Source organism: Martes martes (assembly GCF_963455335.1).
Source record: "Martes martes genome assembly, chromosome: 3".
NCBI classification, from domain to species: Eukaryota; Metazoa; Chordata; class Mammalia; order Carnivora; family Mustelidae; genus Martes; species Martes martes.
The window spans coordinates 61,740,431-61,750,753 of record NC_137890.1 but is presented as its reverse complement, the minus strand read 5'-3'; the positions used below and the strand labels follow the sequence as shown (position 1 = coordinate 61,750,753).

Sequence of the window (10,323 nt, the reverse complement as noted above, 5' to 3'; positions counted from 1 at the left end):
ACTCCCGCGGCGGCTGCAGCGTTTGGGATCAGCGGCGCTCCGGAGCAAGGCGCGGAGCTGACCCGAGCCCGGCTCCCGCCACGCCGCACCTTCCCCGGCGGCGGCTGGCGAGCCCTGGGATCTGCGTCTGCGGTCCGGCTCTGCGCCGCTCGCCCGCCCTCCTGTCCTTCGCCGCACCCGCCGGAGGCCGAAGACCCAGTCCGCAGTGCACCGGCGCGAGGTAGCGGAGACCTGGGAGGGAGGACCGGCTTCCGCTGGGGGCACCGGCCGGGCCGCCTCCGGGTGTGAGTGAGGGTCCGAGGCCCACCCTTCGCTCTTGCGCTCATTCCCGCCCTCCCCCCCCAAGGGCCAGGGCGCCGTGGCGCGCAACTTTGAACCAGTCCGTAGGGCTAGGGCTGCTGACCTCTTGGTCTGAATGCAGGGGCCGGTCCCCAGACCCATCCTCGGGTGAGAGAACCGAGCCGCAAAGATGCCACCCACAGCCGGCTCCTCTGCTCGCCGGGTTTTAACGCGCCCCGCTTCTCCTGCACTAACCAGGTGGCCTGCGGGCTCTGGGCCGATCACCGGAGAAATTGGCTCCCCCGAAGGAGGTTGCTTGAACAAGGAAAGACATCACAGCCAGAGAAGAGGCCAGTCGGAAAGTAAGTTTCTTTCCCCGGGTGCTGTGTGCTCACACCTATTTGGAGGACTTTCCACGCCCACCTGCCGGCCTTTCTCTGCCACCCTGCGTGCGCGCGAAAAGCAGGGCGCCAGAATCCCAGCCCCAGGGGAGTCGGGGATCTTAGCAAGAGCACCCTCGGAAACGGCATGACATTAAGGGGTTTGCAGGAGCAATGTAAAACCCAGCACTTTTCCATTCATCTTTGTGTTAAGGGATCTGAAGCTGGAGATGTAAAATGAGCGTCGAGTTGCTGTATAAGAGCTCTTAATTGCCCAGAACGATTAAATTAATTACCTAGAGAAGTTATTCGGTGTGCGTGGATCTCTTTATGATGTATTCAGGTCCTGCAATTTCTTTTCTTTTCTTTTTTCTTTCTTTCTTTTTTTTTTTTTTTTTTTGGTGAGTAGGCTCTACACCCCCTGTGGAGCCCAACAGGGGGACTGAACTCAGGACCCTGAGATCAAGACCTGCCTGAGCTGAGATCAAGGGTGGTGCTTAACCCACTGAACCACCCATGCGCCCTCTGCAACTTTTCTTTTTTTAAGAGCTATTTTGAATTCATTTTAATTACACAAGTAACACACTAATGCGGTGACTTAAACAAGCAAACAGTTCAGAATTATTGAGCCTGAAAAGCAGATCTACTCTCTAGTCCTTTTCTGTTCATTTACATATGTCTTCATTTGTTCAGCAAACATTTATTGAAAACTTACTGCGTTTCAGACATGGTGTTGAAGAGCTGAAAATACTGTGGTTTAAAAAAATGTGTGTATCTAGAGAAATCTTTAGGTTTTGTATGTGGTTGGTTTTAAAATTTTTGTTTTGTTTCACATAAATGAGACCATGTAGTGTAATTCTCCAACATTTCCCCCCACCCCATTTCAATAGAACTGTATTTTAGAGATTGCTTCATGTTAGTACATAAGCATCTGTCTTGTTTGGTTTAACCTCTGTACAATATGGCTTCATACCATGTGCATACCATAGAATGTTTATCTTTTCCCTGTGGGTGATCCTTCTGGATGCTTCTAATTTTTCCTCCCCTCACAAGCCATGCTGTAATGGACATCCTTGTACATGATTTGTAGTGCTGACACTTGGATATTTCTCAGGATAGACATGTAGTGAAATGCTGGTCTGCAGATTCCCAAGTTAACATTATTGTGTGCCCTTTTGTAGTGAAATCTGTCTTGGGCTCTGGTGGAATAGCAATGAAAGGTAAGTGGATAAATGGATGGTTATAGAGAGAGACTGGCTAATCGATGATTCTTAGTGTGATGACTCTGCATTTAATGGAGATGTGAAGAACACATGAGGGAGGGGTGTCTCAGATGGGGAGACACTTGCAGCACCCCCACCTCTCTACCCATCAGAAAAATCCTTATCCTTCCAGATCAAGCTCAAGATGCTTTCTCCTGGAAACTTTGGTAACTGCCTCTCCCATTGTTGACCTCACCCTCTTCTGGATTCCTCAGATAATAGTATTAGTCATGTTATTGAGCTTACCACTGCTAGGTACTGTGTTAAGCACTTTATATCCCCCTGTGTGCACAAAACCCTTTGATATAAGTCTTATTTTCTTCTTACCACCATTTATTTAACCTTTTTTTTTTTTTTTTTTAGTATTATGTGCCAGGTATTCTGGGCACTGGGGATCAGGGTAAGACTAAGACCCTGCCCTCAAAGAACTTATGCCCTAGAGGGAGATGCAGAAATTTAAAAGGGTGAACAAAGAGGTGCCCTGGTGGCACAGTTGGTTAAGCATCCGACTCTTGGTTTCAGCTCAGGTCGTGATCTCAGGGTCATGCGATCCAGCCCCATGTTGGGCTATGCTCAGCCCAGAGTTGGCTTGAGATTCTCTCGTCTTCTTCTGCCCCTCCTGCTCCTGCTCTCTCTATCTCTAAAACAAATAAATAAATCTTAAGAAAAAAGGGTATACAAATAGTGTGATTTTTGGTAGTAATAAGCATTGTGAATAATGGAGAGTTATGGGCATTTTAAATAACATGGGAGGGGAGATGCTATCTTAGGTGTCAGGAAATTCTCTGAGATGGTTGTATGAATAGATACCTGAATGGTTCAGATTTGGGAGAAGACTTGTAGGTTGAGGAACCAGAAGGTGTCAAGGTCCTAAGTCAGGAGTAACCTGAATATTGGAGAAACAGTAAGAGAAAGCCAGAGTGGCTGAAGCAGAGAGGAGAGAAAGTATACAATACAAGGTCAGGGTTCATCTTTACAGATGGGGAAGCTGAGGCAGAGAGAAGTTAAGAAGGTTGCCCAAGGTACTATAGGTAGTAAGAGGCAAATCCAGCATTGAGTCCTAGGCAGGCCTTTTTGACTTTCTCAGGTTGTTATTTTCTTTCAAACTTCCATGACACCTGGTATACTGTTTGGTATGATTGTTTAAACTTATCTGAATATAGTTATTTTTTTTTGCAACTCTGTGTCTTGAAAGTAGGGACCAGGTTTGTATTTTTTTTAATATTTTATTTATTTATTTTGAGAGAGAGAGAGAGAGTGTGAGCACTTGCACAGCAGGTGGAGGGGCAGGGGAGAGGGAGAGAGAATCTAAAGCAGACTCCATGCAGAGCAAGGAACCCAACTTGGGGCTCGATCTCACAACCCTGAAATCACCACCTGAGCTGAAACCAAGAGTTAGACGCTTAACCAGCTGAGCCACCCAGGAGCCCCAGGTTTGTATCTAAAAAAATATTCTCCATAGCCCGTAATAATAGGTGCACCACAGGTGTTCTTGAATGAATGGATTGTAGCAAGATTCTTCCCTCCCCTCCCCTGCCGCAGCACCCCCCTCCCCCAACCATTATTTTCTCTTCAGAAGCCTGTCTGGGGAAGCAGTGCCGCTGGAAGGGAGGTGGTGGTCTGTGGAGCTGGGTCATTCCACCTGACCAATATGGAGCAGCTTCTGTTTCTCTGAGCCAAAGCAGAACTGCGGTGTGAGAGTGGCACAAAGATGAATAGAGGTCCGCCCACATGCTCTTGGAGCTGACAGTCACAGTTGTCTACACAGCACAGCATTCAAAGGCAAGAATGTAAGGGCTAAAAAAGAACTTCAAGAAGACCTGTTGCATGAGTGAGGTGTTGAAGGAGAAATGCTCTGTGTCAGCTGGGCACGTGGAAGAGTGAAGGGAGGGATGTCCCAGGCAGGGACCAGAATGTGCGAAGGTCCAGAGGATAGGAATGGAAAGATGGATTTGTTCTGAGTGGCTGGGCAGGGCTGGAAACATGATGGTGGGAGGCCTTATTGTTCAGGTCTTTGGACTTTGTCCCACACACTGGGGAGTTTGTGGAACCTAGGCAGATAGTGTGAGGTTCTCCTCCAAAGAAGGGTGAGTGGGGAAGTGAGCTGCTGGAGACTTGCGTAGAGGCCTTTGCCAGGGGCCAGCCCAGCCAGACCCCAAGGTGACTGAAATAACTACAGAACTGGGAGTCCCATTCCCTGTGGAGTTGTGTCAGGAGAGAAGGATTTTCTAGACTCCTCAGTGTCAGTGTGTCAGGCAGTCCTACCAGCAACACACAGAGTGTAGTTGGTACACGAGTAACTGGGGATAAATTGGGGACATGCGGGGCTGGGGGTGGTGGAAGGTGGGGGCAGCAAGAGAATTGGATTTTAAATGCTTCTTTATCTGACATTTATCTTCATGGCAAGGATGGAGATGGCCCAGGGCCATGATGACTGGTCACTGATGCCCGTCCCATCCATATTCCAGTGGGAGCGATGTTATTTTTATCTATAGGATTAGAATCATTACCAGGTGAAATTTTCAAATGTCTGACTTTTTTTTTTTTTAAACTAAGTTAAAGGAGAAAAATCTGAGCAGATCAAAGGTCATGAGATAAAGTCAAGGGCAAAGCAGAGTGACTTTTTATTGTGATGTAACCGACATGGTAAATACGATTTAAAAACACCAGTAATTGTGAAATCTGTGGATTGAGAATTCATCAGTTGTGTTGAAGCCTCGGTCCCTACAGAAACTCTAAAGTTCTCTGCACCAGGCATTAGAAACACTCAGAATTCTTTTTAAAAATTACTATTATAAAAGTAATTTAATTCTGTAAGGGAGATTTGGAAAACAAAGACCCAAAGGGAAAAATTGACTCTTACTTTTATCACTCTTAGGATGACTGTTAGCATATTTATAAATTTCCTTCATTATTTGCTTTTACTACATTAGGTTATTAATTTTTAGAAATAAAAAAAGTCCATTCTTAAAACTGACAGAGAACCAGTGTTAACATTTTGGTGAATTAGAGTCCAGTTAGTCTCTGATGGATTTTTTTTTTTCCTAAACTCCATGGTGTGTGTGTTTTAACAGCCTTAAAAGCTGCCGATCAGCGAGTCTGTCATTATTATCAGTAATCTGTGGCCTCTCCCTATCCTGGCGGACTGACTGGTTTAGTCAGAAGGATCTCCGTGCCACCCCGCCCCCACCCGGGGGTCCTCTCCCTGCTGCCCCAGGGCAGTGCTGTACGGGGCCTGCCTTCACTGCTCCTGCACCAGAGGGATAGAAGCTAGCACAGTCAGCCAACCACGTGGTTGATGCTGCTAGCTTTTTCTTGTTTCTAATCTCAACTGTGCCCACTGATGCTTTTCACTTGTTCTCTGGCAACCTTTTGCAACTCGGTGAGCCTTGGGCTCCATCTCTGCCTTCCTTATTCTCAACAAATGACCTCCGTTCTTACTTCGAGAAAACTGCCACCACTGTGTCTGATTTTATTCCACTTTCTGCCTACCTCCTTGCACCTTCTTCCAAAATTTTATTTAACTTTACAACCTATTTTCACTTTCTCATCTAGTCTCAGGAGGCTTGCTTTCTTTTCAAGGTCATCTTTGCTAGGAGTACCCTTGACCTCTGCCCTTCTCTATGTGTTCCGGAGCCCATACTGGTCATCTCTTCATCTCTTTTCTCGCCTCCAGTCTTTTCCTCTCTGCAAATTTCTCCCTTTTGGGAGAAAATTATCAATTCATGCCATTTGCCTCCATTTAAAAATCTCTCCTATTACTTGGTGTCTCCCATTAGTTCTTGTATTATTTCTCCCCTCCCCTTCTTCTGAAAGAATGGTTTGCATTTGCATCTTTCCACTCTCCCATTTAAGATTTTTCTTTTATTATTCTATCAGTTTATTGAGCATAGAAGAAATGTGTGCAGCCAAATACATAGCTAAAAAACATAATAAAATAGAAAATGCCTGTGAACCTACCACCTGACCAAAAATGAGAATATTATCAGTGCTGTGGTGTCTACCCAACCGTTCCTTCTCTTGTGTCACCTGTAGAAGTACCTACTGTAGACGTAACCACCATCCTCAGTTTTTTGTTTTTTTGTAACCCAGCTTTTTGTTTTTGTAAAGTTTTATCACATATATATGAATGCCGGAACAATATATTACTTACTTTTGCTTGTTTCTGAGCTTTATAAAAAATCTTCCATAGTATTTTTAGTCTTCTGGGACTAACTTTTCTCACTAGACATTACATTAGGGAAGTTATTTATTTAATTTAAATAAAAGTTTTTCATTTTTAATTCAGTATAATTAACACACAGTGTTATGTCAGTTTCCATAATTCTCTACATTCCTCGGTGCTCATCGTGATGAGGGTGCCCTTAATCCCCTTCAACTATTTCACCTACCCCCATCCACCTCCCTTATGGCAACCATTAATTTATTCTCTGTATTTAAGAGTCTTTTTTTTTGTCTCTTTTGTTCTTTGTTTTGTTTCTTGAATTCCACATATGACTGAAATCATAGGGTATTTGTCTTTCTCTGGCTGACCTTTTCACTTAGCAGTATACCCTCAATATCTATCCATGTTGTTGCAAATGGCAAGATTTCATCTTTTTATGGCTGATACTCCATTTTTTATATATACACACGTACACACCACATCTTTAATTTGTTCATCTATGGATAGACTCTTGGTTTGCTTCCGTATCTTGGCTCTTGTAAATGGTGCTACAGTAAACATAGGGGTGCATATCTATTTTCAAATTAATGTTTTACTTTTCTTCAGGTAAATATCCAGTACTGGAATTTCTGGATCACATGGTATTTCTATTTTTAATTTTTTTGAAGAGCCTCCATACTGTTTTCCACAGTGGCTGCACCAGTTTGCATTCCCACCAACAATGCGCCTGGGTTCCCCTTTCTCCACATCCTCACCAGCACTTGTTTCTTGTGTTTTTGATTTTAGCCATTCTGACAGGTGTGAGGTGATAATCTTATTGTGGTTTTGATTTGCATTTCCCTGAAGATTAGTGATGTTGAGCATCTCTTCATGGGTCTGTTGGCTACCTGTATGTCTTTGAAAAAATGCTCAAGTTCTCTGGTCATTTTTAATTGGATTATGTGTTTCCTTGGTGTTGAGTTATGAAAGTTCTTTTTTTTTTTTTTTTAAGATTTTATTTATTCGAGAGAGAGCAAGCAAGAGCAAGGACAAGCAGGGCGGAGGGCCAGGGGTGAAGCAGGGTCCCCGCTGAGCAGGGAGCCCAATTCGGGACTTGATTCTGCGACCCCAGGATCATGACCTAAGCTGAAGGCAGACACTTAACCGACTGAGCCACTCAGGCGCCCTGAGTTGTGTAAGTTCTTTATATGTTTTAGATATTAGCCCTTTATCGGAGATGTCATTTGCAAATATCTTCTCCCATTCAGTATGGTACGTTGCTTTTTTGTTTTTTTGACGATTTCTTTTGCTGTGCAGAAGCTTTTTATTTCGGTGTAGTCCCGGTAGTTTAATTCACTGGACATTGAGTTTCTGAGATTTGCCGGTATGCATTATGCCATTGTGGGAATATAGCATCAGTAACCCTTTTTCCTTGAAGGATTTGGGTGGTTTGTGGGATTTTGCAGTTATGAGCCATCTGCTGGTGTACACTGGCACTCTATCCACTTCTCTTCCTAGTATTTTACCACTTGCCTGGAACCTCTAGGTTTCCATGAATGCCAAAGGCATATCCTCCCTAATTCTTCTTTTAATAGTCTCTCTACTAATTTAAAAAAAAAAAGAAAAAAGTTTTCTTGAGATGTAACTCACAGATACATGCATCTATCAACCACAGTCAATTTTAGAATATTTTTGTTACCTCAGAAAGAAACCCTACACCTTCAGCTCTCACTCCCTTCCTCCCCAAGATCCCCACGCCTAAGCAGCTATGAGTCTTACTTTCTAGCTCTTTAGATTTCCCTACTGTGAAGATTTCATATAAATGGCAATCTTTGTCTTGTTCCTGATCTTGGGGAAAGCTTCCAGTCTTTCACCATAAAGTACGATGTTGGGTGTAGGTTTTTCATGGATACCCATTGTCAGGTTGAGGAAGTTCCCTCCCAATTCCTAGTTTCTCGAGTGTTTTTATCCTGAAAGGATTTTGGATTTTGTCAAATGCTTTCTCTGTGTCTATTGGGCATCTTTTGATTTTTATTCTTTCAATGTGGTGCATTCCATTAATTGATTTTGGATGTTAAACCAGACTTTCATTCTTTTTTTTTTTTTAAGATTTTATTTATTTATTTATTTGATAGAGAGAGATCAGTAGGCAGAGAGGCAGGCAGAGAGAGATGAAGAAGCAGGCTCCTTGCTTGCGGAGCAGAGAGCCTGATGCGGGGCTTGATCCCAGGACCCTGAGATCATGACCTGAGCCGAAAGCAGAGGCTTAACCCACTGAGCCACCCAGGGCCCCCAGACTTTCATTCTTGGGACAAATTCCACTTCTTCATAGCATGTAATCTTTGTATATGTTGCTAGACTGGGTTTCCTATAATATTGGTGAGGAATTTTCATGTCCATATTCCCATGAGATACTGGTTTGTAGTTTTCTTGTGATGTCTTTGGTTTTAGTATCAGGGTAATGCTGGCTTCATGCATAGAATGAGTTGAGAAGCATTCCTTTGTCTTTTGGGTTTTTTTTTATTTGGAAGACTTTATTAAAATTTTGTATATTCCTCAATTAATCTTTGATGGTATTCAGTGTTGAAGCTATCTGAGCTTGGGCTTTTCTTCATGGGAAGATTTCCAATTACTAATTCAAGTTCTTATTTGTTGAAAATTGATTCAGATGGTCTATTTCTTTTGGTAGTTTTTCTTTCTAGGATTGGCCTGTTGCATCCAAGATATCTAATTTACTGGCATACAGTTGTTTCTGGTATTCCTTTATAATCCTTATTTCTTTAAGATCAGTGATAATAATCCCTCTTTCATTTCCGATTCTCATACTTTGAGTCTTCTCTCTATGTTTTCTTGGTCATTCTAGCTAAAGGTTTACCAATTTTGTTGATCTTTTCAAAGAATCAGCCTTTGGTTTTGACAGTTTTCTGTATTCTTCTATTCTCTATTTCATTAATTCCTACTAATCCTTTATTCTCTTGTGTCATGGGTTGAACTGTGTCCTCTGAAAGATAGGTTGGAGTCCCAAGCCCTCGTACCTGTGAGTGTCATCTTATGTGGAAGTAGGGTCTTTGCAGGTGTAATTAGTTACATTAAGATGAAGTCATACAGGCTTCTGGTAGACCTTAAATCCAATTTCTGCTATTCTTATAAGAATGCCATGTGAAGGCACAGAGAAGAGAATGGCATATGATTATAGAAACAGATTGGAGGGATGCTTCTATTAACCAAGAAATGCTAAGGATTGCCAGCAACCACCAGGAAGTGGGAGACAGTCATAGAACAGATTCTCCTTCAGAGCTCCAAAAAGGGAAATTTTGACTTCTAGCCACCAGAACTACGGGAGAATAAATTTCTAGTACTCAATTTGTGGTGTTTTGTTACAGCAGTACTAGGATACTAATAGAATTTCCTTCTGCTTCTTTACGTTTACTTTAGTCATATTTTTCCAGTGTCTTAAGCAGAAGGTTGGGTTATCGATTTGAGATCCTTCTTCTTTCTTAATACAGGCAGTGAGGACTATCAGTTTCCCTTTAAGCACTGTTTTAGGTACATCCCATAAATTTTGGTATGTTGTGCCTTCATTTCATTTGTCTCCAAAGTATTTCCTAATCTTCCTTTTGATTTCTTCTTTGACCCACTGATTATTAACGAGTGTCCTGCTTAATTTCCACATATTTGTGAGTTTCCCAGATTTCTTTCTGTTGCTGATACTACTGTGGTTGAACTTTTCATTATTTCCATTGTTTTAAATTTATTGAGATTTATTTTATGGCCTAGCCTATGGTATATCCTGAACAATGTTCCATGTGCACTTGAAAATAGGTCTGTTATACTGTTCTCAGGTGGAGGGTTTTGTCTATATCAGGGAGGTCTATTGGTTTATAGTTTTGTTCCTGTCTTCTGTTTTGCAACTCTGATACCAATGCCAGTGTCTGGGGGTTTTTTGTCGACACCAAGCAATTCTTTGCTTTTTTTTTTTTTTTTAACTAAGATTTTATTTTTTTATTTGACAGACAGAGATCACAAGCAGGCAGAGGGGCAGGCAGAGAGAGTGGGGGAAAGCAGGCTCCCCGCCGAGCAGAGAGCCCAATGCGGGGCTTGATCCCAGGACCCTGAGACCATGACCCTAGCTAAAGGCAGAGGCTTAACGGACTGAGCCACCCAGGCACTCCCCAAATATATATTTCTTATTATAAATCACAATATCACCTGTTTCCTTGTTGATGCTCTGCCCAATTTTGTTCATTATTGAAAGTGG

General features: G+C 42.8%; 1 protein-coding gene across 1 annotated transcript in view; it reads left to right on the top strand.

Annotated features, from left to right (window-relative positions):
- Positions 1 to 48: 48 nt before the first annotated feature.
- ATP7B (ATPase copper transporting beta) overlaps positions 49 to 10,323 on the top strand; it is a 71,403-nt gene continuing 61,128 nt past the window's right edge. Inside the window, exons 1-2 of the mRNA XM_080799847.1 lie at positions 49 to 220; positions 538 to 641. The gene's annotated coding sequence lies outside the window, so the exon portion shown is untranslated. The remainder of the gene's footprint in view (positions 221 to 537; positions 642 to 10,323) is intronic.